Source organism: Panthera uncia (genome assembly GCF_023721935.1).
Source record: "Panthera uncia isolate 11264 chromosome A1 unlocalized genomic scaffold, Puncia_PCG_1.0 HiC_scaffold_16, whole genome shotgun sequence".
NCBI lineage: Eukaryota > Metazoa > Chordata > Mammalia > Carnivora > Felidae > Panthera > Panthera uncia.
In genome coordinates, this window is record NW_026057576.1 from 24807621 (window position 1) to 24820496 (window position 12876).

The 12876-nt window shown below is 40.7% G+C and overlaps 1 long non-coding RNA gene across 1 annotated transcript in view; it reads left to right on the forward strand.

The window, feature by feature from the left end:
• Window positions 1-12206, forward strand: part of LOC125933810 (uncharacterized) — a 98942-nt gene extending 86736 nt beyond the window's left edge. Inside the window, exons 3-4 of the long non-coding RNA XR_007461106.1 lie at window positions 11253-11625; window positions 11720-12206. This is a non-coding gene — a long non-coding RNA (uncharacterized LOC125933810). The remainder of the gene's footprint in view (window positions 1-11252; window positions 11626-11719) is intronic.
• Window positions 12207-12876: the final 670 nt, after the last annotated feature.

Below are 12876 nucleotides of genomic sequence, written 5' to 3' on the forward strand. Positions count from 1 at the left end.
GATTTTTTTTTATCTCTGAAATTCACACACAAAGAGGCTATAGATGATGGATATGTACATCTATACATACCCACAGACACACTCATGCATACGGATAGGTCTTACATACATAGTAGATGAATCCCTAAAAAGTCATATTTAAGTTCAGTTTTTATAAATAATCCCTACTTAAAATTATCAAGGCAGCATCTCTTGGTGGATCTTCCTGCTCTCTTTAATTAAATAATAGGACATATGCAGCCTAACTCTTTTTTTCTTTTCCTTTTCTAGTTTTTTGCCAGGAAACTCAGAGCTGAACTTTATATTTAATTTCATTACTTCCTTAGTTTCAATCTTCTGTTAGAACCGTTTTCTTCTTTGAACCCATTTTGTTATGTAACTTCTGGATACAGGTCCTTGATGTAATAGCTTCATGGGTATTTATCAAATGTAATTTTCAATGACTTTAGAAGTGATTAATGAGTAAGTAATAAATAAATGGGTTGAATTTTCTAGAATCTTAAAAACATGTACCAGGAAGTTTCTCAACTGATGGATTACTAAGTTCTGGAAAAACAGAATTCTACTGTAATGCACAATATCCTATTTTGGAACCCACCTGAATGGAGATGGGAATGTGGAATTCACCCTCTGCAGTTGCGTGTGAAAGTGGGTACCTCCGAGTTGGAAGGGATTAACCAGAAGGACCTGTTGGGGGAGGGGCCTGCCAGTCTCCATGTACGGGTGTGCTTTGCCAACATCACTCCCTTTGCACCTACTCTCTCAGCCATATTTGCAAACACACCTAGGAATGTTGGCTACATCCTCCCTGGGCAATTCGGACAAAGCTTTTGCAGTCCTTTATCTGACCTACTTGGTCAACACGGCGCCTTGACTCAAAGATATCAGGGAAGAAAAAGGCCTGCAGTGTCATTGAGTCCATTCCTCAGGGTGGGGCAGGAGGGGAAAGCAACCTGATCTGCCCCTTCCACCTCTGGGGAGAAGCGTGTGGTGAATTCTCCTCTTTATACCCAGAGCAAGCCTTCGGCACTGGCCATCTTAGGAGTGACCAATTCAGTTTCTCATTCTGGCATCTCCCCTTTACTTATCTTCATCCTTACTGTGTTCTTGGAGACAGTGTGCTGAAGCAGGAATGTGTGTTCAGAAAATCTTTCACAAACATGTCACGGGGCCAGTAGCTGATGTGCTCCCCAGCTCTGTTAACGCCAGTCTGAAGGTGCAGGCCAAAGCTCTGCTCTGTTCAGGAGGGGCTGGCACCTGGAAGGTTCTGCTGATCCTCTGTGCTGTGGGGTGAGTGGGGCGCACATTACTGCCCCCAGGAGACTGAGAAGATGAGCCACTCTCTGGGCCAGTCTTCCAGGGCAGGGGGCCATTGGTGTGGAGTGAATGGCATTAAGGATCCCCAGTGTGCTTGAGGCAGGGAATGGATACATGGAAGGTATCTCCCCTCTGAAGCAGCTCTTTGGGCAGAGTGTCGTCCTCAGGCTTCATTTCATAGGTCAGAAAGAAAAAGTCCTAGGGCAACCTGGAATTGTCCTCAAATAAGCCGAGGACAGACAAGAGGGAAGGGATTCAACTTATTCTGTGCAATTATTGAGGGGCTGAACTAGGACCTATGAACACAAGTTAGAAGGAGACTGAACTGGGTTCAAAATGAGGAAAGTTTGAGGAGCACCTGGGTGGTTCAGTCAGTTAAGTGTCCAACTTCGGCTCAGGTCATGATCTCATGGTGGGTAAGTTCGAGCTCCACTTCGGGCTCTCTGCTCTTAGTGCAAAGGTTGCTTCAGATCTTCTGTCTCCCTCTCAATCTGCTCCTTCCCCGTTTGCACACACGCACACACACACACACACACACACACACACACACTCTCTCTCTCCCTCTCTCTCAAAAGTAAATAAACATTAAAAATGTTTTTAAAAATGAAAGGCATCCTTTATTTTTTAAAAAAACACACAAAACAAAAATCAAAAAAAATGAGGAAGGTTTTCTATCTCTTGGGGTTGTTCAAAAGTGGATTGGATCTTGGGCACCTGGTGGCTCAGTTGGTTAAGCAGCCGACTTCGGCTCAGGTCATGATCTCACAGTTCGTGAGTTCGAGCCCCACACTGGGCTGTCTGCTGTCTGCACAGAATCTGCCTCTGATCCTCTGTCCCCCTCTCTCTACCTCTCTCCTACCTCTATTTCAAAAATAAACCTTAAAGAAAAGTGGATTGGGTCTATCCACGGATAAATCGATAGAGAAAATGTGGTGTATACACACAGTGGAATTTCATTCATCCTCAGGACGGAAGGAAATTCTGACGCTCACTGCAGCATGGATGAACCTTGAGGACATTGCCAAACAGAAGATGAGGGGTTCCGTGGACGGGTGGTGGTGACGGTTGTACAAGTGAATGCACTTCACGCACCGAACTGTACTACTTACAAATAGTTAAAAGGGTAGATTTTATGTAATGTATATTTTATCAAAATAAAAAAATTAAGTAAACACCATTGGAGATTAAAGGACCTTGTGACAGTGAATGAAAAGTGGCTATTAGCCAGCTTGTCACATTAGCACGAGTGTGTACCTCTGGTAATTGCCACTGCTTTAGTTTCGGTGACACAGTCCCAGAGACCACAATCTAATATGGAGAGGAAGAGGCTAATTACTCAGAGTTTTAGAGACAGTTAGAAAATAGAGGCAGGAAGGCAAGTTTCCTTAGGAAAAGGGACTCATTTGCCTTCCTCGTGTATGCTTGTGTGAGTGGCAGGGGTAAGGTACCCATTAGCTTGGGGTATAGCAACAGGCACTGTGCTGTAGAAGAAAGATTCTTTCTAGACATTTTAGGTTTTAGTTTTGTAGTTATTTAACTTCTTGGGGCTCACTTTCTGTATCTGTAAAATGGGAATAACCTCTTCTTTGCAGAGGTTGGGGTTGGGGTATTAGCTTGGGGTATAGCAACAGGCACTGTGATGTAAAAGAAAGATTCTTTCTAGACATTTTAGGTTTTAGTTTTGTAGTTATTTAACTTCTTGGGGCTCACTTTCTGTATCTGTAAAATGGGAATAACCTCTTCTTTGCAGAAATGGAAAAGTCATATCTGAAAGTACCTACCACATAGTGATTATCCGCAAAAATGTTCATTATTATTGGTCTCCCCGCGATATTCATTTTTTAAAAGTTTTCTGTTTAGGACACATTTTACCATGATTTGCCTGTCAGTGATGTGGTTCTTGCCAAATTCATCTTAGCAACCGGGGGATGGAGTTGATATGCAAAACACATTATGCTAACTCTTACTGACAAGGCAATATAACCCTGTGCTATTTTGAACATCCTGGGGTGTTTTACAAAAGGAAGCCTGATTATTTGTTTTGGTTTCATTGAGACCTCTCTACTAGTCCATCAGTGGCAGAGCTGAGACCCAGCCCCTTGACCTAGGAGACCCTTGACCCCCCTGCATGGCCCACTTAACTGTCTGCCAGCTCTCACCTAAGTACCTGGATCAGAGACACATCTGGAAGAGGTCCAAGAGGTACCTCATCAGCATTCTGCACCTCTACCAAAGGACGACTGGGAGAGGAGGCCAAAGCCAACCAGGGAAAACGAAGGCTGAAATGCTTTTTCTAACCAATCCATCAGCATTGAGGCTGTGGAGTGTTCCTCTCTTCTAGCCACCCCCATACGTGCCCATAGTTCCCAGGGCTTAACCTGATAGACTGGTAGAATAGAGGGAAGCTTCCACAAGGACTCAAGGAATAGAAACACTGTGAAATGTGAAACAACCACTCCACCTTGTTAATAGCACTTTGGGGCACAGAAAGGGAAATTCTGGTCTGTGTTCAAGCTAGCATGAAGTGCCTCTGCCCATTTCCCCACCCCCTCTGAGGGACATTTGGCAGCATTTGAAAGTGACAAGACCTCGGAGGTCGCAGTTGTCCAGGCTTGGTCCTCCAGTGTTCCGGGTAGACTTTGGGTTTCGTCTGATCCTTACCACCTGAGGCTCAGCTGCCTCAGATGGGTTAACAGCAGCTTATGGGATGACAATCGTAAGTCACAATTGTAAGACATGAGCCATTTTCCCTATGCTTCAATCCCATCTTGGTGTTTGATATAAAAGATTGCCTAAACCCACTGGTGACAAAAACCCAATTAAAACTAATTTGGGTAAAAATGGGAAATTACAGGCCTTGGGAAATCTAAGAGTAAATCTATGCAGCTGAATCAAAGAGCCCCGATCACATCCTTATGACAGTATTCTGTGTTCTCTTTTTTTCTGCACATTTCCTATGTGGTGGCCTCCATTGTCACTCTTCCTCCCTGGTAGCAGAAATGGCCACCAAGATCTCCAACTTTTTACTAGCTTCACAGCTTTAGACCATAGAGAGAACCTCTTTCTAAATCATTCCATTGTCAGATGATTTTCCTGACACTGGTGAAACACCAAAAATAAGATTTAGTTCCTGCCTTCAAGCTTCTTTCAGTGGATGGGTAAAGCTTATGAGATCATTGGAGTTTGACTGGTTTATTAAAAAAAAAAAAAGAAGACAATATAATTTTGAAACAGGATGTATCTGGATATGAAGCTTCTAGAAGGGATATTGGAGAATCAGGGAACTAAGTAAATGCCACTAAGTGCCTAAATTCAAGGAGTAGGGGCTCCAGGACATGGAAGGAGAAAAAAAAGAAGGGCATTTGAGAACATTCTTGCCTCTCACAACTTTGATTATAGATCATTTCCAGCAACTATAGTTAGTTCCTTGTTTCCAGATAATCATGATTTGTGGTAATCTAAACATGAAAACCACATAAAGTGTATGTGAGTGAATTGGTGAGAATCAACCTGGAACACCAAAGGTTTGACTCCACCTTCTTTTAAGGATCTGGCATGTGTCACGAAGGGGATAGAAGCCTGCTTGAGAAAAATTAAAAAAAAAAGAAAAAAAAAGAAAAAGCATTTCTCTAACCACAGACATTCACGGTAGGGGATCAAAGACTTCTGCATCATGGCCAAAATGGAGTAACAGGGAGTGAATTCACCCTCCTGCCTTCAATAACGAGAAAACTGGACAAAATATATGAAATCATAGTTTTCAGATATTAAACAACAGGCAGCATTGAACAATGACCTTGAGAGGGGATAGGAGGTGGGGGGAAGAGGTGAGTTCTACAATTGTTGCATCTTGCTACCTGGAGGCGATTTCCAGACTGCAGTTCAGGGAGGGAGGAACAGAACTCGATAGTCTCATTACAGTGAGGAACCGGAGATCCAGGTGAAAGGAAGTTGATGGCACTAGAATTTATGGATCAGGCTGTGAGAAACGGAGCTACAGAGAGAGAGCAAGCTCCAGAGATCTGCAGAAGGGTCACTTCAAAACTTTAGCTGAAATGAATTAAGTCAATCAGAGAAAGACAAATACCATATGACTTAACTCACATGTGGAATTTAAGAAACAAAACAGATATGAACATAAGGGAAGGGGTAATGGAGAGAAAGGGAAACGAACCACAAGAGACTCTTAATGATAGAGAACAAACTATGGGTTGATGGAGGGACGTGGGTGGGAGATGGGCTAGATGGGTGATGGGTATTAAAAAGGGCACTTGTGATGAGCACTGAATTCTGCTACCGAAACCAATATTGTGCAGTATGTTAATCAACTAAACAAAGAAAAAACAAACAACAACAACAACAATAAAAAACACTTTAGCTGAGTACTGATCTATCTACACACAAAAGGAAAGTATCTGAGAGGAAAAACTACCTGAAAGCAGCAGGCTGAACATTTTCTGGGGCTCACTTAGTAGTGGGACTAAATAAGTCCTGAACTAAAGGTTACACTGGACCCACCACAACAAAGCTTAAAATCAAGCCTTGTAAGGATCCAATTTCTCCCAGGTAAGTTAACCCTGTGCCATAATAAAGTTCAACACTACTTAAAAGAATACAACAAAATCCAGCAAACAATATAGAACTACAGAGTCAGGCATCTAGTAAAAAATTATCAGGCATGCAATGAAGCAGGAAAATGTTACTCACAACGAAGAGAAAAACTGATCAATAGAAACAGACCCAGAAATTATAGAAATGACGAATTAGATAAGAACATTAAAACAGCTATTTTATTATATTTTATCTTTTTAAATATTTATTTATTTATTTTGAGAGAGAGACTGTGAGTAAAGGAGGGACAGAGAGAGAGAGGGAGAGAGAGAATCTCAAGCAGACTCCATGCTCCTTGTGGAGCCCAATGCAGGGCTCAAACTAATGGCCACTGGATCATGACCTGAGCCATTATCAAGAGCTGGACACTTAACTGACTGAGCCACCCAGGCAACCCCAAAATAGCTATTTTAAATATGCTACCCATGTACAAGAAAGCAGAGGAAAACAGACACAGGATGGGAAGATAAACTGATAACATAAAAAAATACCTAGATGGCACATACATAGATGAAAAATGCAATAACTGAAATGAAAAATAGTGGATGAGATTAATAGTTGATGAGATACTGCAGAAGAAAGGATAACTGAGGTTGAAGACAGAGCAAGAGAAACTATCCACATGGAAACATAGAGAGAAAAGAGACTGAAAAAATTAAGACAGGTTAGTGACTTGTGGGCTATACATATATAATCCAAATACACTGTATCTGTATAATTAAAGTGCCAAGAAAATGATGTGATGAGTGGGGAGAAAATATGTGAAGAAACCATAAATAAAAATGTTTTAACTTTGGTGAAAACTATAAATTGGCAGATTCAAGGAGCTCAACAAACACCAAGCAGAATAAGCATTATGAAAACCATGCCAAGTGGTGCCTCGGTGGCTCAGTCGGTTAAGCGTCCAATGTGGGCGCAGGTCAGGATCTCATGAATTTCGTGAATTCAAGCCCCGTGTTGAGCTCAGTGCTGACAGCTCAGAGCCTGGAGCCTGCTTCGGATTCTGTGTCTCCCTCTCTCTCCACCTCTCCCCAATTGGCAGTGTGTATTCTCTCTCTCAAAAATAAATAAACATTAAAAAAAATTTAAGAAAACCATGCCAAGACACATGATAATCAAATTGTTGAAAATCAGTGGTAAAAGAAAATCTTCAAATACAGTCAGATGAAAAGGGACAAATCACATACCTGGAAGCAAAAATGACAAAAACGGCAGATTTCTTGTTACAAACTGTAATCCAGAAGACAATGGAGTGACATCTTTAAAGTGCTAAAAGAAAAAACTGTCAATCTTGGATTTCATGCCCAGCAAAAACGTTTCAAAAATAAAAGTGAAATGAAAACTTTTCAAACGTTTCATCACTAGAAGTTCTTCAATATAAGAAATATTAATAGAAATTTTTTAGGTAGGATACCACACAAGAAAAGGATCTACTTAAATGACCGAAGAGTGCCAGAAATGATAAATATGTGCATAATTTCCTTAAATGATGACTGATTGTTTAAAGCAAAAATAATCACAGTGTATTGTGAGATTCATAACACCTGTTGAAGCAAAAATGTATGAAAATATCACAAAGATAAGAAGGAAGAAATCAAAGTATACTGTTGTAAGATTCTTTGGCTATACTTAAAATGGAATGATATTATTTGAAGTTAGACTGTTGTAAGTTAAAAAGTGTAATGTGTCCCCTATCGGGACCAAAATAGGTTACACAAATCATGTCCTGTTCAAAACAAAACAAAACAAAACAAAACAACCCTCTGTAGAGCTAATTCAGTAATTTTATCATTCTCAAATTTGTGTCTTTCATTCTGGCTTTAGTTATAGTGGTATTTGTAATTTCAAAATGTAACCTGTCTCTGTAGTTCAACATCTGCTCCTGTTCTATTAAACATTGCCAAGTAACAGCAAAGGAAGTATTTTCAGCATCGTGCTGGTCTCGGCAAGCTAAATTTGGTACTGTGGAATTTGTTGGTGAGGATAAACTATGTGAGAATTCCTATGCTTGAAGCAATGCTGGCGTCAGGCCATTTCTATTTAAATGATGGGTTTGGACAAAATTGTGTTTACAAACTGATTCTGCCACTTACAAACTGTACTACCTTCTGTGGGGGGGAAACATGTAAGGTCTCTGTGACTTGGAGGTCCCACACCTCGCAAAGAGAAGAATATATACTTCCCCGGTGCCCTTCCTTATTTACTGTAGAATGAATAAGACTTTTGGAAACTGTGATGGAAAAGTTGCTTACTTAAGAACTCACCATTCTTGTCAGAGGAGGAGAAAATAATACTGACTGACCTCATTAGTTTTTCCACCGTGTCTCCCTAGTCAGGACTACACGTGGCTTATGTTTGAAACTATGAGCTTGAATAAGGTCTATTACTTGGTGGCCAGATCATTTGATAGTGGTATAACATGTTAAGTGGCACTGGACAGCTTAAAGAAGGAAGGTACATGGTTAATAAGTACACCTAGACAGAGGCACAGGCAGCCTCACTTGGGAATAAAGAACAAAGGGGATTCAGGAGATCCCAACAATGTCCCAGTTCTGCCATTAGCTAGACCTAAAGCAAGGCCATGTGACCTCCGTGGGCCTTAGTTTCTACTTGGACCAGAGTAATGCTTCCCTAAGTGGAGTGCATACCCTTGGTGGTATAGCACATTTTTTTTCTTTTTAATATATATAGATGTATTTTTAAAAATATAACTGTTTTAGAGAATATAACTATAGCCAACCATAACTTTAGAAATATTATTGATTAGGATGAGTTAACACGTAAAACTCAAGTCAATATAAAAACAAATATTATGTAAACAATAGTCCACACAATACCAAGACAGAGAAGAAAATCTGAAAAGATTATCAGTCTAAAATGCTGGGTTTACAGCAATAGCACTGCTAGGAATTTATCCAAGGGATACAGGAATACTGATGCATAGGGGCACTTGTACCCCAATGTTTATAGCAGCACTCTCAACAACAGCCAAATTATGGAAAGAGCCTAAATGTCCATCAACTGATGAATGGATAAAGAAATTGTGGTTTATATACACAATGGAATACTAGGTGGCAATGAGAAAGAATGAAATATGGCCTTTTGTAGCAACGTGGATGGAACTGAAGAGTGTGATGCTAAGTGAAATAAGCCATACAGAGAAAGACAGATACCATATGGTTTCACTCTTATGTGGATCCTGAGAAACTTAACAGAAACCCATGGGGGAGGGGAAGGAAAAAAAAAAAAAAAAAAGAGGTTAGAGTGGGAGAGAGCCAAAGCATAAGAGACTGTTAAAAACTGAGAACAAACTGAGGGTTGATGGGGGGTGGGAGGGAGAGGAGGGTGGGTGATGGGTATTGAGGAGGGCACCTTTTGGGATGAGCACTGGGTGTTGTATGGAAACCAATTTGACAGTAAATTTCATATATTAAAAAAATAAATAAATAAAATAAAATAAAAATAAAATGCTGGGTTTAGAAATATTTTTTAAAAGCATTTATAATAGCACATAATTTGCTCATAATATTATAAACAAAATGAGAGAAATATCCTGGCAACAGAACTGTGGAAAGTAGATATCAGATGGACTTGGGGGAACAGACGAGTTGACTCTGAAGCCAGCAGTGGGTGAGGTCGAGAGATAACCTGATTTGCATTCCAGAACCTCTGAGACACCTCAGAATTGGTAGCATCAGTTCCTTCTGGAAGCAAAGGTGGGGAAATAGGTTTGAAAACAGGACAAGTGTGCTTGACAGTCTGTTGAGGAAAGAGTAGGACACCCTCCATCAAACTGCCGAGCCAGACACCAGCCCCTTCTCACTCAGATGGTCAGGAGACTCCACGAGGGAATTCTTCAAGAAGACGAAACTGTTGGAATACCATGGGCATCAATGCTGAGGGAAGATGTATGCAGCTCGGGGAAGTCTGGAGATACATTAGTGAAATGTGTGTCAAAAAATCTTACCAAACCATACTACTGTTATTTTTCATTTGTTTTTTTGAGAGAGAGAGAGAGAGAGATAGAGAATCTTAAGCAGTCTCCACACTCAGTGTGGCCTGATCATGACCCTGGGATCATGACCTGAGCCAAATTCAAGAGGTGGACGCTCAACCAACTCAGCCACCCAAGCGCTGCTATTGTGCTGTGATTAACTCTGTAAAGGGTTTCCCAAGGAAAACAAAGAGCTGTGCAGACAAGGAAAACTAATCACAGTTTCCTGTTTGGCTCAGATGGTAACAGTGGTTTCACCATTAAAGTCATGTCAACTGAATATTGCCTAGAAGAATGGGCAAGGTGGAAAGTGGATGTGGGCAAGGAATGTTGAAATTAAACTTCATCTGAGTCCTCCATAGAAGGAAGTCAATAGATACTGCTAAAATGAAAAATAATAATAATAACTGAATATAAATATCCAGGTTTGCTTTTAAAAATAAAGAATTGAAGGGTGCCTGGGTGGCTCAGTTGGTTAAGCATCGGACTCCTGATTTCAGCTCAGGTCATGTTCTCATGGTTCATGAGTTCAAGCTCTGTGTCGGGTTCCACTCTGATAACATGGAGCCTGCTTGGGATTCTCTCTCCTCCTCTCTCTGTGCCCCTCCCCCTCTCAAAATAAATAAATTAAAAAAAATAAAGAACTGAAGGCAAATATGAAAATAATCATTTAAAAGCATTGAAAATGGTAACTTCAAGAGGTGGAGTGCAATTTTATTTTTTGTAACAAATACTGTAGAACTATTTCATCCTTAACTATATGCAAAATAATTTTGGCGCAATTTCAAAAAATTCCATTTAAAAAGTTATGAAGCCATTATGCAAATGACAGAACTTTGGAAAACACTGGCCTTGCAAGACTTTAACCTCCCAAGAGTCTGTGAGTTGATTGAGAGAAATCACCACGCTCCATTGACATTTGTTTGTTGTCATGATGCCCAAGTCACAGGCATTTATTTATTTAAGTTATAGTGAATTATTCTGGGGAGACTGGTGCAGAGGATTCTAACATGGAGACATCACAAGGTTTTATCACCCACACTGGAAGTGCTTGTGACACCTGATAAACTTCAAGTACTCATTTATAAGGGTACATTTATACATGTTTGCCTAGTAAATATGACTCCCCAACCCTGTTTCTAAGTTACAGATGATTTCTGGAATGGCTGGGATCAGGATGCGTATACCACAGCTGTAAGGCTTTACTGGTTCCGATTCATGACATTTGTTACCTTGGAAATGTGGGGAATGGGTGGTCGTCTATCGTTAAGTGGGATAAAGCATGTAAAATACCAGGCACTGAATAAAAGTGTGTTACCTTCTCTTTCAGGCACCGCCATGGAGAAGATTAACTGGCAGTCATTCAAACTAATTATTTCTTGGGTTCCTGGAATCTGGAACCAGAGCGATGGTTGGAATGTGAAGAGCTTCTTTTATACAGCTGAGCCCGATAGCTGGAGGAGTCTAGACGTATATCAGAAGAAAGGAAAAATTAATAGGAAATGACTAGATTTTACACCCGATCGTTTGGAACATTCCAAAACCAAGAGAAGCCTTTCTTGTCACACGTGATTTCATGATAATTAGGGCCAGCTGTGTCTGGGCAATTCAGGTCAAGCCAGATGCCAAACCCAACTCAAACACTTACAGGAAGATCCTCATCGTCAAGAACCTCCAAACATCCTGTAGAAAATCGAAAGAAGGTCAGTTATGTTATCTTTTCCCTTTCTTGCCTAAATGTTGTTCTCCTGAGTACTGACAACCTCTATGGTTTTCACTTGTGCTTTATGTCTAAAGGTAATGTGGCTGCTGATACATGGTGCATACATGGAAGAATCCTTAAAGGGGGAGGGGCATCATTAGCAACTTTTCCATTCTGCTGGGATTAGTTCTTGGATTGTCGCCCTTACCCATAAGCCAGACTAACTCACCCGTAAGTCACATTATTTGTGAGCCAATAAAGATGACCTGTCCCAGCGTCTCTCTGAACCAGGGATGGTTTGGAAGGAGGGAGACTTTCACTATATGCTGTGCTGTAACTTTCGACTTTAAATAAAAATGTGTATGAGAATGTCCTATTCAAAGAAGTAAATGTGATTAAAGAAAAAAAAATTTTTTTTCCAGTGGAAGGATATATCGATTTGCTAACTGGCTCACCTTAGCTGTAAAAGTTCTAGTTGACACAAACCCTACTTTAGAAACTGGAGACTTCTTTTCCTCCAGGTCATTTCAATTGTATTCTTTCTTTTGAATTGTGGATTTCTGAAAGCATTTTAGGTTGCAGGTCCTTTTATCTCATGTTTCTTTTACTTCTACTTAAGGACTATTATATATATTATATATAATATATATATAGCTGAGATTCCCAATAAAGCCATATAGTACTTCACTTCACTAGAACGAAAGTAGGCCAGGCCTGAAAGCAGTGTCGTGGTTTACTTGGTCCCAGGGCTCCCTGTTTAACTCGAGTTCACCTCCTCCTTCTCTTAGGTCCCTGTTTCCACTGGTCACTTTGTTGCAGCTGGAAAGGAGGTGGAACAAAAGCCATGGCTGTACTGCTATTTGCCATGGTGACTGACTTGGGGCTGAATGGAGAATTCACTGCATTCCTGATGTTGACTCACTTCCACCCAAAACCCTTGGGTTGAGGTTGAAACTCAGCTCAGGCTTTCCAAGGGGCTGTTCCTATGAGCTGGCCTGGGATGATCTTATCTGGACCAGCCCAGGGGTGTTCTTCATCTTGGGGACTTCAGTCAGCTTGTTCTGTAGCAAGTAGATTTTTTAAAATAGCTTAGGGGTGCCTGGGTGGCTCAGTTGGTTAAACATCCGACTCTTGACCTCAGCTCAAGTCTTATTCTCAGGGTCATGAGTTCAAAGCCCTGCATTGGGCTTCACGCTGGCAGAAGCCTACTTAAAAAAAAAAAAAAAAAAAAAAAAAAAGAAATGTCTTAGCT